Raw genomic sequence first — 17620 nt, forward strand, 5'->3', positions numbered from 1 at the left:
ACATGACTCTGTAATGTGTAGGTGCTGGACAGAATGACCCAGTAGCAGAGGGATCAGAAATGCTGATCATGCCAGTCGAGCACACCTGTGAAACATGAGGGAGAGAAAATGACAAAACAAATAAAACAAACCTGTGGGCTTACCAGAACCATGACAGTCGAACCTGGATCGGGTTCTTGTGCGGGGAACAGAGGGGGATGGTAACCGAGGCTGCACTGGAAGGGTGATAACCATGTAGACGATGACTGCAAGGAGTTATTGGCATACTCGACCCAGACTAAATGATCGCTCCAAGAATATGGATTATGGGAGGCCACACAATGTAGAGCTTTATCCAGCTCCTGATTCACCCACTCAGCTTGCCCATTTGTTTGGGGATGGAACCCAGAGGACAAACTCACTGTAGCCCCCAGCTGTCAGCAGAACTCTGCCCAAAAATGTGACTTAAATTGTCACCCAAGGATGACAAGCGACATGCAGACTTTAGAATCCACCTTCCAGGATACCATGCCCACCACGCGAGTGGAGGGTAGAATGTATCCAGTGGGACAGTGGAGGTCTCGACTTCAAAACATAGAGAGAGAATCAGGCTTGATGTTTTTAGAGTCCGGGCGATACGACAGAACAAAATGTAATTGTGTGAAAAATAATGCCCAGTGGGGCTGCCTAGAGTTGAGATGTTTGACGTTATAAATATATTCTAGGTTCTTATGATCTATCCAGACCACGAAAGGTACTCCCGAACCCTCTAACCAGTGATGCCACTTGCCCAATGCCAACCGGACAGCCAATAATTCTCAGTTGCCGATGTCGTAATTTCGTTCAGCTGGGGTTAAACGATGTGAAAAAAAAATCACATGGATACATCTTTCCATCTGAGGGGGAGTGCTGGGACAGGACTGCTCCGACACCAACTTCGGACACCTCCACCAAAAACTCATTTGTGGGATCGGGAATAATTAGAATAGGTGCAGTAGAAAACTGCTTCTTTAATTTTGAAAAAGCATCATCGGCTACCGGGGGCCAAAAAAAATCAGTGCGTATGGAGGTGAGATCCGTCAAAGGTGTGACAAGCTGACTGTAATTCGTAATAAACATCCAATAAAAATGAGCAAACCCCAGAAACCTCTGCAAGGCTTTGTAAGAATCTGGGGTTGGCCAATCGGAAACAGCCTTTACCTTAGTCGGGTCCATGCGCACTCCCTCAAATGAAACGATGAACCCCAGAAACAGAATCGACTGTACATGAAAAGCACACTTCTCCACCTTGACAAAAAGCTGATTCTCTAACAGTTGCTGGAGCACCTGCCTGACATGCTGATCCTGGATATTCTGAGAGAAGATCAGAATATCGTCTAGATAAATGAACACGAACTGATCGACCATGTCTCGAAGCACGTCATTCATGAGCCCCTGGAAGACGGCAGGGGTGTTGACCAATCCGAAAGGCATAACCAAATATTCAAAGTGCCCCCTATGGATGTTAATTGCCATCTTCCACTCATCTCCCTCCCTAATTTGGACAAGGTAACAAGCGTTGCGTAGGTCCAACTTCATAAAGACGGACACTCCCTGCAAGAGTTAGAAGGCTAAGGACATCAACGGCAAAGGATAACGATTCTTTACCATGATGTCATTCAGCCCCTGATAATCTATACAAGGTCTAAGCAAGCCATCCTTCTTCTCCACGAAGAAGAACCCTGCCCCCGCCAGCGAGGAGGAAGGGCAAATGAGACCGGCTGCCAGAGAATCATTGATGTACCTGTTCATGACCTCCCTCTCAGGAGTCAAGAGCAAATACAGCTGTCCCCGTGGTGGAGAATTGCCAGGGTGCAGTTCGATAGCAGAGTCGTATGGGTGATGAGGAGGAAGGGTCGCAGCGTGGGACCTGTTGAACACCACCCTCAGATCAAGGTATGTTGACAGCACTCCGAATAAGTCCGCTGAGTTATCCTGCAATGAAACACAAGACTGGACAGGGGAAACAGCAGAGTTAAGACAGTGTGACAGACAATAAGGACTCCAAGCAAGAACAGTGTTGGTTGACCAATCAATGTGTGGGTTGTGCTTTACCAACCAAGGATGCCCCAACACTACCAGAGCTGATGGAGACAGGATAAGGAAGAATGACAACTGTTCCATATGATTCCCAGAGATAAACGTGACCGGCTCAGTGAAATGAGTGATGACGGACAGTGGTGTTCCGCTCAGGGTATAGGCATGGATAGGTTCATCAGGCCGAAATGTGGGAAGTCGCTATTTGGATGCTAATTCAAGGTCCAGGTACCTTCAGCGCCGGAGTCAATCAAAGCAGAAACATTATGACAGGCCGATCCAAACTGCAGCTGAGCCTGAAGAGGTGTCCAAAGTCCAGGGGATTTATCCAAAGGTGTTGCGCTCGCCAGTAACCCATCTCCTACCGACGAGCGATGTCTTTTAATGGACAGGTGGCAGCAAGGTGACCCACGGCAGCACAATGTAGACACAGTCCAAAATAAGAGATTTGAGTCCTGGTGACTTGCATGGGTTCATGATCAGGCCGAGGTTCTGGCGAGTAGGCTGACAAGGCAGAGTGGGCAGGATGATCTACCGCCATAGCAGGCGGAAAGCGGCATCAGTGGTGATGGCGATGTAGAGCGAGGCGTTGATCGACTCGAATAGCCAAATCCACCAAATCATTGAAGTGTGGAGGTAAATGCAATGAATAAATCTCATCCAAAATGTCATCAGAATGCCCGTGCAGAAAGCGATCTCTCATAACATGATCATTCCATTCACAAGAAGCAGCAAAAGTGCAAAACTCGATTGCATAATCCACAACACGTCGATCTCCTTGGGAGAGTCTAGACAAAATCCTCGACGCCTCCAGACCTTGAGCCGAGCGATCAAACACTCGGCGGAGCTCTGAAATAAATATCTGATATGAAGTGCAGCAGGGATGTCGGTTGTCCCACATAGCAGTGCCCCATTCACCAGCCCTACTGGTGAGGAGTGTAATGACACAAGCCACCTTCATGGTGTCTGAGGTGAACGTGGAGGGTTGCAACATAAAGAACAGGGAACACTGTGAGATGAATGCGCTGCAGGATTCAGCCTCACCTGAATACCGGGTAGGATAAGGAATGCAGGCTTCAAAACATCCAGAATACACAGGGGCTGGTGAGGAAACCTCTTGCGGAGATTCAGGAGTCGGAGATGGGTGGAGTTGTTGCACATAGGAGGTGAGATAGGTGAGACGTGAGGCCATCGCCTCCAAAGCCTGGCAGCGATCTGGTCTTGCTGACATCCCTGAGAAAGGGTGGAGCAAAGAGTGGAATCCTCCGCTGGGTCTATGTTGTAGCCAGATTATTTTGTAATGTGTAGATGCTGGACAGAATGACCCAGGAGCAGAGGTAACAGTTCCAAAAATATTTATTAATAAAGTCAGTAATGCGCCACCATGCAGAGTAGAGAGTAGTGTGTTCATCAGCGGAGTGTGTGCGTCGTGGAAATCAGGAGGAGCTTGGCAGAATCCTCCGTAGAAGTCTGGCAATGAGAGAGATGTCCAGCGGACAATACGAGCAACAGCAGAAGTGTAGATCCCCGGCACACGGGTATAGAGTGGAACTCCTTTGTGGATTGCCAGGCTGAACTCAGTGAAGACTGAAAGGCAAACCACAACCCGAACAACACGGGCAAACCAACAGAGTGACAAGACAGGACCAGCTAGACATGGAGAGTGAGGTTAGTACTCAATTTAGCATAATAATCTGGCAAAGAATCAGAGAAACATCAGGGCATATGTTGGGAGTGCAATCAGGCTGGAACAGGTGTTGCTCGACAAGCAATCAGTGACATGATTGGCGCCGCCCTGAGAACAATGAACGTTACCATGGAAACGCTGATCATGCCAGTCGAGCGCCTGCGAAACACGAGGGAGAGAAAATGACAAAACAAAAAAAACAAACCTGCGGGCTTACCAGAACCGTGACAGACTCATCGTGTAAACACACTGAAGTTAGCATGGGTTCACAAACAACAGACAGATTTAACAGACAGCTGATTATCCCGCACACACATATGCGTAATGAGGTGCCCTCATTACTGTATGCTTTTATTAACTCTGCATCATAGAAAGAGTTGTGGTAGCGCCAAAATAAATATTGCTTGTCTTATGATTCACTGCTTTTGCATAGTAAATGAAGACCTCTCACCCTGAAATTGAATCCTGCGGCACTGAAGGTTGTATATGTGTGTTCATCTATAGTATGTGGTTATGTGTGGGCATCCTTTGCATCTATACTCCAAATCCCACACAAGTCACAGTCCAGTCATTAATCACACAGAAACACCACAGAAAACACACCTTTTTCGTATAAAATAATATTTTTTGCAATTACTGTCTCATTTATACTTTCAAATTTGCAACAACTTGATACAAGTAAAGCTTTGAACATGCTATTAGAGGGAAACACAGCCATGAAAACTGATTTATTAAAAGAAAAAGACATTCATTTATAAAAAGGAGACAAATATCTAAGAGAAAGAGAGAATAAATAGATAATAAATAGGTAAAAGCCTCCAGGTTGAACACAGTAAATATGGCAACACTAGTTCAAAATTTTTGCTGCTGAAATCGGTCTGTGCTTACTGAAATTCAAATCACTGCCCCCAGTGGCTGAAGCTGGAAGTGTTGTTGAATGTTTGGGCATGTGTGATCTCTAGTTTCCAGGTGAAATGTCCACAGATTGGCACCAAAAGCAAGTTGTACTTTTAGTTGTGAATGATGTAATACAGTCAGCAGAATCCATATTTAATTAACCCTACCACTAAACCCAATCTTAAACCTAACCATCAGTGGAGTAAAAACTTAATTTTAGAGTGAAAATGCAACCTCTGAATCTCTCTCACCGTTGTTTGTGAACACAATTACTTCCTGGTTCCCATGGGACAGGAATCTGTGTCTTGAAGGTTGTTCACGCAACACCCTATCAGTAGCACTATCAGTAGGGAAATGTGTTCACACTTCAGTGAATGCAAAAATGTCTAAAAGGGGATGGTGCTTGTCAGAAAATTGTCTGAATGGGCTTGATTTCAGGGTACATGAACTTTCGGGAAGCAACTTGACATGATTTCCTGTGTGATCATATTGAAGCCTCTTAACCCACCATAGAGAGAAGTAGAGAATTCTGGATGTGTCCTTCTTGCTGCTGGATTTTCAAGCTTTTTTATTGTCTTCCTGAGTTTTAAAGGTGCACTCCACTATGTAACACAGAGAGTCCCCAAAGTGCAAAGTGAAACATGGAATCAGATTTTTCAGTTTTAAGTGCATTTCCACTCTCTTGCCTGGCCTCTGCAATCAGTTTTATATGACTGCATGACTATTGTGAAAAATGAACGGTGAATGTGACATTTCATGTTTCTTGGTTTGAAATGTCAGCAGGGCCATGTCTGAGAGAGCAGGTGCTTTTGTGATCTATTCCATGCTCTGAAGGTATCTGTACATCTAAATGGAGTAAATTAAGGGAATGGTGAGCATAGCGTTCTCTGAAGGTTGATTACTGAATGACAGTACTGTAAATTAAAAGTGTGTGAGTGTGCACATACCATATGTAAAACTTCTGAGGGAGTGGTTCACAGTGTGTGTGTGTGTGTGTGTGTGTGTGTGTGTGTGTTTATTGAATAGAGAAGTGAAGGAGAGGAAAAGGATTGTCTAGAGGGGGAAATACCATTAGAGAAAGAAGGAGGTGCAACAGTAAAAGAAAGCTCCAGGGAAAGGCGGGTGGTTAGTGAGGCCTGAAGGGTTGGTCAGGAACATGGGGGTAGGAACTAAAGATGAATAGACTATTCTTTCATGCACATATGCTGCTACCTTCTGATCAGAATCAGAACTACAACCAAGAACCATATCATGAAAATTAAAACAGGTCTATCAAGAATACATTATACAGTATCAGATGCATAATACCATAATACCTTCTTGTATGCAATGAAACTCTATTAATGTGTGTAAAATAAACAGGTGTATGCTTGCATGTATAGTAGTAGGTTAATATTGTAAATACTAGGCTACATGAACATTGGAGACATGGGCTATGATAGTAACATACTATCATGCTACTCCTATGATTTCTGCAGTATCTAGTGTGTATACTGGGCACAGTATGCGCATTTACTGTATGGTTTTCTGACAATTTACAAAATTTTCCAAATGCACACAATGTGTATGTAACAGTTCGGGAAAGGAGGATGCGGGAGCCGGAGTAACAAACAACAAATCTTTAATCAAACTGAAAACACAGCAACATAAACACACACACACACACACACACACACACACACACACACACAGAGAGAGAGTCAAGGTCAAGGTCAAGGTCACACTTTATTTATAAAGCACATTTCTAATACAACTAATGTATTTCAAAGTGCTGTACAAAGATTATTTCAACAATAGAAAGCAGAAATAAAATAATACACAAGCTAAGATAAAACAATTATTTAATCCCCTTTTGAATGAGACTCAAAAGCCAGTGTATAAAAGTGAGTCTTCAGGGCTAATTTAAAAGCATAGAGATTGGGAGCTGATCTAATACTCAATGGTAACTTATTCCACAGCCTGGGACCAGCTATCGAGAAGGCAAAATCACCTTTACGTTTTAAGCGTGACTATTTTGCATAAGGGCAAACAGCTCCGGAGAAAGACCCCATATAGTTAGAAATTCGAGGGGCGGTGCTAAGAGAACCAAAAACAACAATTTCAGTTTTGCTCTCATTTAAGTGGAGAAAGTTCCTAGCCATCCAACATTTTACATCCTCAAGACACTTATTAATATTTACAGGTGCATCTCAATAAATTAGAATGTCATGGAAAAGTTCATTTATTTCAGTAATTCAACTCAAATTGTGAAACTCGTGTATTAAATAAATTCAATGCACACAGACTGAAGTAGTTTAAGTCTTTGGTTCTTTTAATTGTGATGATTTTGGCTCACATTTAACAAAAACCCACCAATTCACTATCTCAAAAAATTAGAATACATCATAAGACCAATAAAAAAAACATTTTTAGTGAATTGTTGGCCTTCTGGAAAGTATGTTCATTTACTGTATATGTACTCAATACTTGGTAGGGGCTCCTTTTGCTTTAATTACTGCCTCAATTCGGCGTGGCATGGAGGTGATCAGTTTGTGGCACTGCTGAGGTGGTATGGAAGCCCAGGTTTCTTTGACAGTGGCCTTCAGCTCATCTGCATTTTTTGGTCTCTTGTTTCTCATTTTCCTCTTAACAATACCCCATAGATTCTCTATGGGGTTCAGGTCTGGTGAGTTTGCTGGCCAGTCAAGCACACCAACACCATGGTCATTTAACCAACTTTTGGTGCTTTTGGCAGTGTGGGCAGGTGCCAAATCCTGCTGGAAAATGAAATCAGCATCTTTAAAAAGCTGGTCAGCAGAAGGAAGCATGAAGTGCTCCAAAATTTCTTGGTAAACGGGTGCAGTGACTTTGGTTTTCAAAAAACACAACACCAGCAGATGACATTGCACCCCAAATCATCACAGACTGTGGAAACTTAACACTGGACTTCAAGCAACTTGGGCTATGAGCTTCTCCACCCTTCCTCCAGACTCTAGGACCTTGGTTTCCAAATGAAATACAAAACTTGCTCTCATCTGAAAAGAGGACTTTGGACCACTGGGCAACAGTCCAGTTCTTCTTCTCCTTAGCCCAGGTAAGACGCCTCTGACGTTATCTGTGGTTCAGGAGTGGCTTAACAAGAGGAATACAACAACTGTAGCCAAATTCCTTGACATGTCTGTGTGTGGTGGCTCTTGATGCCTTGACCCCAGCCTCAGTCCATTCCTTGTGAAGTTCACCCAAATTCTTGAATCGATTTTGCTGGACAATCATAAGGCTGCGGTTCGCTCGGTTGGTTGTGCATCTTTTTCTTCAACACTTTTTCCTTCCACTCAACTTTCTGTTAACATGCTTGGATACAGCACTCTGTGAACAGCCAGCTTCTTTGGCAATGAATGTTTGTGGCTTACCCTCCTTGTGAAGGGTGTCAATGATTGTCTTCTGGACAACTGTCAGATCAGCAGTCTTCCCCATGATTGTGTAGCCTAGTGAACCAAACTGAGAGACCATTTTGAAGGCTCAGGAAACCTTTGCAGGTGTTTTGAGTTGATTAGCTGATTGGCATGTCAAAATATTCTAATTTTTTGAGATAGTGAATTGGTGGGTTTTGGTTAAATGTGAGCCAAAATCATCACAATTAAAAGAACCAAAGACTTAAACTACTTCAGTCTGTGTGCATTGAATTTATTTAATACACGAGTTTCACAATTTGAGTTTAATTACTGAAATAAATGAACTTTTCCCCGACATTCTAATTTATTGAGATGCACCTGTACATAGGGGCCATCATCAGGATGCAGTGGAATGTACAGCTGTGTATTGTCGGCATAGCAATGATAAGAAATAGGATTTTTCTTAAAAACAGAACCCAAAGATAACATATACAATGAAAATAAAATAGGGCTTAAAATGGAACCTTGAGGCAAGCCAATGGAGAAATGCGCAGGGGGAGATGAGTGGTTGCCAATTCTAACTGCCAGGATCCTGTCTGAAAGATAGGAGGTAAACCAATGATGGCCCCTAGTGGCTGTGCCACTAATACCAATCTCCTGCTTTTAGCGGTCTAAAAGGATGCTATGATGAACTGTAGCAAATGCCGCAGTTAGATCAAGCAAAATTAAAATCGCTGAGCTACCAGAATCCAAAGTAAGCAAAAGGTCATTTGTCACTTTAAGAAAAGCGGTTTTGGTACTATGACGGGGTCTAAACCCAGATTGGAATTTATCAAGAATATTATATTCTGCTAAAAATGAGGAAAGCTGTGAAAAGACAATCTTCTCAAGAACTTTCGATAAAAAAGGCATTTTAGAGATAGGTCAAAAGTTGTTAAAGTTGGTAGGATCAAGATTTGGTTTCTTAAGAAGAGGCAGAATCACTGCTTGCTTAAGGCTGGAAGGAACAACGGCAGTGCTTAATGAGCTATTCATAATGGCCAAAACAGATGGACCCATCGAGCCTAACACATCTCTAAAAAGCTGTGTGGATATAATATTCTCTCTCCCCCCCTCCTTCATTCCATCCTGTTCCCTTTCCCTGGAAACAAGATGGGGGGGGGGGGGGCAAGCCAGTCTGGATGGTTCCTCCGCTTCATGGTGGACGGCAGCGGTTCCTCCGGCTCCTGGCAGACTGCAGCGACTCCTCCGTCCCCTGGTGGATGGCAATGGTTCCTCCTGCTTCTGGCAGATGACAGCGGCTCCTCCACTTTCCAGCAGATGGCAGCGGCGAGTTCTCCCTGGGTTTCGGCACCAGTGTAACAGTTCGGGAAAGGAGGATTCAGAAACCGAATTAAGAATCAACAATACTTTAATCAAACAGAACATCAAACTGAAAACACAGCAACATAAACACACACACAGAGCTGCCGCGTGATGGATTATAGTGTGATAGAATGTTACTTAAGTACTTTTGAGCTAAACTATTCAAAGCTTCAAAGGAATTCAAAGTAATTAACAGAATTTTAAAATTAATATGAAACTTAACAGGTAGCCAATGTAACGCCGATAAAATGGGACTGATATGATCATATTTCTTGGTTTTAGTTAGCACTCTATCTGCTGCATTTGAACCAACTGAAGTTTATTTATTAAACCTGCAGGACATTCACCTAGTAATACTTTACAATAATCTAGTCTTGAAATAATGAACACATTAATTAGTTTTTCGGCATTAGAAACAGATAGCATGTGTCATAACTTAGCAATATTTCTGAGGTGGAAGAAAGCAGTTCTACAAATATTGGAAATTTGTTTTTCAAAGGTTAGATTGCTATCAAATTTTACACCTAAATTTTTGGCTGTAGAAGTTGACGTTACAGTACATCCATCAAGAGTCAGATTATATTTTAGCATCTTATTTTTTTAGGTTTTTGTTTCAATAATTAGTACCTCTGTTTTATCGGACTTAAGTAGAAGGAAATTTCTAGCCATCCACTCTTTGATATCAATTATACACTGCTAATTTGGAAAATTGTGAAACTTTCATTGGGTTTCGAAGAAATATAAAGTTGGGTATCGTCGGCATAACAGTGAAAACTAATTCCATGGTTCCTGATAATGTTTCCTTGGGGGAGTATATATAGGGAGAAAAGCAGAGGCCCTAAAACTGATCCCTGTGGCACTCCATACTTTAATTTGATCTGACAGTTCCTCTTTTACACAGACAAAGTGGTAGCAGTCAGAGAGATAGGACCTAAACCAAGCTAATGCCTGTCCACAAATGCCAAAATAATTCTCAAGTCTATCAAAGAGAATGTAATGATCTGTGGTGTCGAAGGCAGCACTAAGATCTAAGAGCACTAGAAGAGAAATGCAGACGTGATCAGATGATAATAGTAAGTCATTTGTAACTCTGATAAATGCAGTCTCTGTACTGCACTATGATAGGGTCAAAATCCTGACTGAGATTCTTCATATATACCACTTCTCTGTCAAAATTAACATAGTTGGGAGGACACTACATTTTCTAGTAATTTCGACATAAATGGGAGATTTGAAATCGGTCTATAATTAGCCAGTTCTCCTGGATCAAGCTGCGGTTTCTTGATAAGCGGTTTGATAACTGCCAGTTTAAAGTTTCTTGGGACATGCCCTAAGGATAATGAGGAGTTAATAATATTAAGAAGCAGTTTTGAGATTACAGGAAACACCACTTTTAGGAGTTTTAGTGGTCATGTGATTCTAACATGGGCATGGCAGCCCCCATGTGCAGAGTGCAGACCCTCTTATTGTAGAATAAAACAGCTTTTATTCAACTCTGGCCCTTTTCCGCGATCCGCTCTTCCAAATTTTGTCATCTAACTTCCTGTTTGTATTGAAGCTACTAAGAAGAGTGATCAAAATGGATTACGTGTGGGAGCACAGAAAGTAATTTTCCCCAAGAGTTGATGGTGTGTGTCTACAGCACACCTTTTCTAAGTGAAAATGCTAGTGAGGTGTTTTTTCTGTCATTCTAAATGTTCTTTTTTTCAACTCCTGCGGAGGTAAATTGGACCTGGTAGATCACATTCAAACAGCTATGACACACTGCACTTTTTCATAAGGCAAGTGTTTCATTGTTATACATGTAATTCTGCTTAATTTTTAGGTTTCAACTTGTTAATAATTTGTGTTAAAATGTGTAGTTGATATGAAATTTCCCACAGTGACAGCTTGTATTTTACACATGCAAGTTTAACATGAAAGAAAATGACAACTGTACTTTTTAAAATTAATTGGTCTCCCTACATTTTTTAGAGGCTTAAATGTGATTAAAATAGTTGTAAATGGAATATAAAATAAAACATACACTTTCACACATTTAGATGGCATTGTAGAAATTTAGGATTCACAGTCAGCCATGATTAGTTTAATCAAAGATTGAAAGTGTCAAATAACAGGACGGTTACTGAGATTAAGCGAGTAGTAATTAAGTACTCTTGTTTTAAAATTTCCCCGGTCTGCTTCCAGTTGTTATAACATCCCCTGAATACTAAAATACTCATGATAGTTCTTGACAACCCTATAACCTGTAAATCCACTTTGCTAGCTAATGACATCAACACCATAGATATCGATTGTATATACAACCCCAATTCCAAAAAAGTTGGGACCGTATGAAAAATGCTAATAAAAACAAAAAGGAGTGATTTGTAAATTATATTCACCCTTTGCTATATTGAAAACACTACAACTTAACATTATATGATGTTTTACTTTGTGAATTTCTTTTTTTTTATTTTTTTTTTATTATTTTTTTGTGTACAGTAATTTCAAATCAGATGATTGCAACACGCTCCAAAAAAGTTGAGACAGGGGCAATTTAAGACTAATAACAATTTGATGAGTTAAAATAAGGTGATGTGAAACAGGAGATGTTAAACAGGTGAGGCAATCGTGTCATAGTATATAAGGAGCCTCCAAAAACAGCCTAGAATCATTCGAGACTTGTCAATTTGCCAACAGATTCTTCAGCAAATGATTCAGCACTTTGAGAACAATGTTCCCCAAAGGCAGATTGGAAGGATTTTGGGCATTTCACCATCTACAGTGCACAATATAGTTAAAAGTTTCAAGGAGTCTGGTCAAATCTCAGTGCGTAAAGGGTAAAATGAAAACCACTTCTAAATGCATGTGATCTCTGATCCCTCAGACATCACTGACTTAAAAAACATCATTCATCTGTAATGGATATCATGAACGCTTGGGATAACTTTAGTAAATCTTTGGTAGTCAACACCACTCGCCGCTGCATCCACAGATGCAAGTTAAGACTTTACTATGCAAAGCAGAAGCCCTACATCAACACTGTCCAGAACCACTGCCGACTTCTCTGGGCTCGGTCTCATCTTAGATGGAAAGTAGAACAGTGGAACTGTGATTTTGATTTTTATTTTTTGGTCTGAAGAGTCCACATTTCAAATAGTTTTTGAAAAACACAGTTGTGTTCTCTGGGACAAAGAGGAAAAGGACCATCCAAGCTGTTATCAGCGTCAGGTCCAAAAGCCAGTGTCTGTATGGGTCAGGGGTGTGTTAGTGTCCATGGCATGGGTAACTCGCACATCTTTGAGGGCAACATTAAAGCAGACAGATGTGTACAAATTTTGGAGCCGCATATACTGCCATCCAGCACCGTCTTTTCCATGGACGTCCCGGAATTTTCAGCAGGACATACTGGCCGAACAAACAGAGAGTGCGGGTGCTAGATTGGCCTACCTGCAGTCCTGAACATCTCCAATTGAGAATGTGTGGTGCATTATGAAGCACACCAAATGGCAATGAAGACACCGTACAGATGTGCAGCTGAAGACCTGCATAATGGATGAATGGGGGAAAATTCCACTTTTTAAACTTAACAAACTTGTGTCTACAGTGCCTAAATGCTTAATAAGTGTTATTAGAAGAAATGGTGATGTTACACAGTGGTAAACACTTGACTGTCCCAAATTTTTTGGAGTCTGAATTCACAAGGTAAAACATCATATAATGTGTAGTTGTAGTGTTTTCAATATAGCAAAGGGTGAATATAATTTAAAAATCACTCAATTTTTTTTTCTTTTCTTTTTTTTAGCATTTTTCATTCTGTCCCAACTTTTTCGGAATTGGGGTTGTAGAACCGCTAGAACGGAAGTTCTGAGACAACATTTTCAAGATGGCTGCATGCTGGTTTCTCTGGCTCACAAGGTGAATAAGGTTACTGATATGAGTGGACATGATTTCCTACATATATTGCAAAATTAAAGTTCATGTCTTTAAGAGTTAAACTTTTTTAATAAGGAAAAAAATAATGAGTGCACCTTTAAAGGGATACTCGGGGATAAAGGCATCGAAGGTTGGTTCTAAACAGCCTTCAAAAACTGACAAGATAAAGGTATCTTATTAGACAGATGCTAATATTGGATTCAGACGTGTCTTGCTGCTCTCCTAAAGCCTCCGACGCAGCTCATATTTCTCAAGGTAGTATGAGTCATCGGGTTATTCCATGCAAACAGAACAACTGCACACCGTGCATTGTAAGAGCTATGTTAGTATGCTACCCAACAGAGCCACATAGAAAAGTAGGCAGTACTGTACACAGTAGCTAAGCCAGTAATCCATTCTGAACATAGACAGGTCAATAATTCAACAGACTCACTTTCTCACTCTCTCTCTCTCTCTGTTGACCCCTGTAGGTCTCTCTCTGTCAGTGCAGCAGGGCTTTCTGTACTTTGGACTCTCAGGGTGTAATGGTGCACTGGGCTGCAGGGGCATGGGAGCTGGATTCATCTTTAGTGGGAGAACACACCTCTTATCTATAGCAAGTGGTGAGTGATGCACAAACATAAACCTTGGTAGTGTTATTTAAAATTTTCCACCACTAAATTATTCCTTCTCTGCAGCCATTCTTTCAGCATATGCTGACATTGCATTAAGCAACCTGCTAGCAGTTGTGAGTACACACACACACACACATTTTATGCATATCAACTCTTTTAGACCCTCTAGGTTTCATCTCTGTGTTCAGTTTATATCTTTATACCTCTACCCCTGTACAGGTAGGTCTCCCAGCATCCAGTTGGGCTGCCACCCTGACAGGAACTCTGATGCTGTTGCTAACTGGGAAAAACCTCAGAGAACACCGAATCCCCATTAGACAAGTAAAATCACCAGAACTGAACTTACACTCACGCAACCAATGGTCTGAAGCCAACACAGATGTTAATATACAGGTGCATCTCAATAAATTAGAATGTCGTGGAAAAGTTCATTTATTTCAGTAATTCAACTCAAATTGTGAAACTCGTGTATTAAATAAATTCAATGCACACAGACTGAAGTAGTTTAAGTCTTTGGTTCTTTTAATTGTGGTGATTTTGGCTCACATTTAACAAAAACCCACCAATTCACTATCTCAAAAAATTAGAATATGGTGACATGCCAATCAGTTAATCAACTCAAAACACCTGCAAAGGTTTCCTGAGCCTTCAAAATGGTCTCTCAGTTTGGTTGACTAGGCTACACAATCATGGGGAAGACTGCTGATCTGACAGTTGTCCAGAAGACAATCATTGACACCCTTCACAAGGAGGGTAAGCCACAAACATTCAAGCTGGCTGTTCACAGAGTGCTGTATCCAAGCATGTTAACAGAAAGTTGAGTGGAAGGAAAAAGTGTGGAAGAAAAAGATGCACAACCGAGAGAACCGCAGCCTTATGAGGATTGTCAAGCAAAATCGATTCAAGAATTTGGGTGAACTTCACAAGGAATGGACTGAGGCTGGGGTCAAGGCATCAAGAGCCACCACACACAGACGTGTCAAGGAATTTGGCTACAGTTGTCGTATTCCTCTTGTTAAGCCACTCCTGAACCACAGACAATGTCAGAGGCGTCTTACCTGGGCTAAGGAGAACAAGAACTGGACTGTTGCCCAGTGGTCCAAAGTCCTCTTTTCAGATGAGAGCAAGTTTTGTATTTCATTTGGAAACCAAGGTCCTAGAGTCTGGAGGAAGGGTGGAGAAGCTCATAGCCCAAGTTGCTTGAAGTCCAGTGTTAAGTTTCCACAGTCTGTGATGATTTGGGGTGCAATGTCATCTGCTGGTGTTGGTCCATTGTGTTTTTTGAAAACCAAAGTCACTGCACCCGTTTACCAAGAAATTTTGGAGCACTTCATGCTTCCTTCTGCTGACCAGCTTTTTAAAGATGCTGATTTCATTTTCCAGCAGGATTTGGCACCTGCCCACACTGCCAAAAGCACCAAAAGTTGGTTAAATGACCATGGTGTTGGTGTGCTTGACTGGCCAGCAAACTCACCAGACCTGAACCCCATAGAGAATCTATGGGGTATTGTCAAGAGGAAAATGAGAAACAAGAGACCAAAAAATGCAGATGAGCTGAAGGCCACTGTCAAAGAAACCTGGGCTTCCATACCACCTCAGCAGTGCCACAAACTGATCACCTCCATGCCACGCCGAACTGAGGCAGTAATTAAAGCAAAAGGAGCCCCTACCAAGTATTGAGTACATAAACAGTAAATGAACATACTTTCCAGAAGGCCAACAATTCACTAAAAATGTTTTTTTTTATTGGTCTTATGATGTATTCTAATTTTTTGAGATAGTGAATTGGTGGGTTTTTGTTAAATGTGAGCCAAAATCATCACAATTAAAAGAACCAAAGACTTAAAATACTTCAGTCTGTGTGCATTGAATTTATTTAATACACGAGTTTCACAATTTGAGTTGAATTACTGAAATAAATGAACTTTTCCACGACATTCTAATTTATTGAGATGCACCTGTATGAGGGACACACACACACAACAAGAGATATTTTGTGAGAAATGAGAGATTTTAATGATGCTGTTAACACTTTTCATTCCATTATTACAAAAAAGTTCAGTTTCACTGTATGTACCATAATCCTTAAAAACATTAAATGCAAAGAATTACTACCTAGGCTGAGGCCTTTCATTGTAAATATTACAAATTCAACATTAAAACGTGCTCTTAAAATGGATGACTCAGAATATGTTAACATGCAAAATCAAAAGCCTTTTGCAAGTGTACCAAAGCACAAAAACTATAGCAAAATCACTCAAATAAAACTTCATCAATGGTGCAAAAGTATTAATTTAATGTTTTTTTGATTGCCATGGCCATTAAATAAGGCTGTTGGTTAAAGATCAGAAGGCATATTGTTGAATGTGTTTACAGACGTGCATACACTCTGTGTGTGTGTGTGTGTGTGTGTGTGTGTGTGTGTGTGTGTGTGTGTGTGTGTGTGTGTGTGTGTGTGTGTGTGTGTGTGTGGGCAGGTTTAAGTGGTTTACGAGGACATTTTTTTGGATACAAACTGATATAAATGTGGTTTATGAGGACATTTCTAGTGTCCCCATAATTCAAATCGCTTAAAAAAAAAACATACTAAATGATGCTTTTTTGAAGTTTTTTGTGAGGGTCAGGTTTAAGGTTAGGGTTAGCGGATAGAATCTATCGTTCGTACAGTATAAAAATCATTATGTCTATGGAGAGTCCTCACAAGGATAGCCGCACCAGCATGTGAGTGTGAGTATCTTTTCATTCGAAGGAAGAGCTATAAAAAGCTCTGTTAGATGCACCATGATTCATCAGTCTTGTAGGAGTGGAGGGCAGGGCCCATTGGGTACACTGGAGGAGTTATTACACATGTCTGCAAGAGTCTTTATATCTGCTTTGCGACTGTCCATGACTGGCTGGAGGGAGATAATGTGTGTCTGTGCTGAATACAAAAGAGAAATGTTGTGCTTTTTGCTCCTCCAGCCATTCACAGCTGCAACAAAGACACTTTCAATAAAGTTTTTATTACCCCAAAGGCAGAGCCAAAAGTTTGTGTGAACCAATAGGAGAGCTCTAGAAGCACGGTGCAGTGAGAAAGCAAACAGAATGAGGATTAGAGAAGATAAAGCTGTAAACAAGAGATCACTGTTTAGTGCTCATTTTGTCCAGTATGTTTAAATGATTAGTTCACCAAAAAATGAAAATTCTCTCATTATTTACCCACACTCATGCCATCCTAGATAAAGACTTGCTTTCTGCAACAGAACACAAATCAAGATTTTTTGAATATTTCAGCTCTGTAGATCCATACAATGCGAATGGGTGCCAAAATCTCGAAGCTCCAAAAAGCATATAAAGGCATCATTAAAGTAATCCATATTACTCCAGTGGATTAAATTATGTCTTTTTAAGTAAAATGCTAGGTGTGTGTATAAGAAATAGATCAATATTGAAAACTTTTTTTTACTAAAAATGTTCACTTCAGGCCAGCTGTGGTGTGTACATTCACAAAGGTTGAGATCATGCAGCCTTTTACGTGACGTAAGCGCGTTGGCAAGTTCACGTGAGAACTGAAGTGTGAAAGACGAATATTAAGGAAGTGTAGTGTTGTTTACAACAGAGGTGGAGGAATGTTTTACAGAAGCTGAATTGGTTGTGCTATAGGTTTGTATCTGTTTCTTTTTAATGATGGTGCTTGTGTGTGCTTATCCAGGATGCCTTAACCTACTGAAAAA

The 17620-nt window shown here is 41.0% G+C and overlaps 1 pseudogene; it reads left to right on the forward strand.

Annotated features, from left to right (window-relative positions):
* The window catches only part of LOC127439680 (urea transporter 1-like), an 82444-nt pseudogene extending 64828 nt beyond the window's left edge, over nt 1-17616 (forward strand).
* The last annotated feature ends 4 nt before the right edge of the window (nt 17617-17620 follow it).

The sequence above is a fragment of the Myxocyprinus asiaticus genome, chromosome 1, assembly GCF_019703515.2.
Source record: "Myxocyprinus asiaticus isolate MX2 ecotype Aquarium Trade chromosome 1, UBuf_Myxa_2, whole genome shotgun sequence".
NCBI lineage: Eukaryota > Metazoa > Chordata > Actinopteri > Cypriniformes > Catostomidae > Myxocyprinus > Myxocyprinus asiaticus.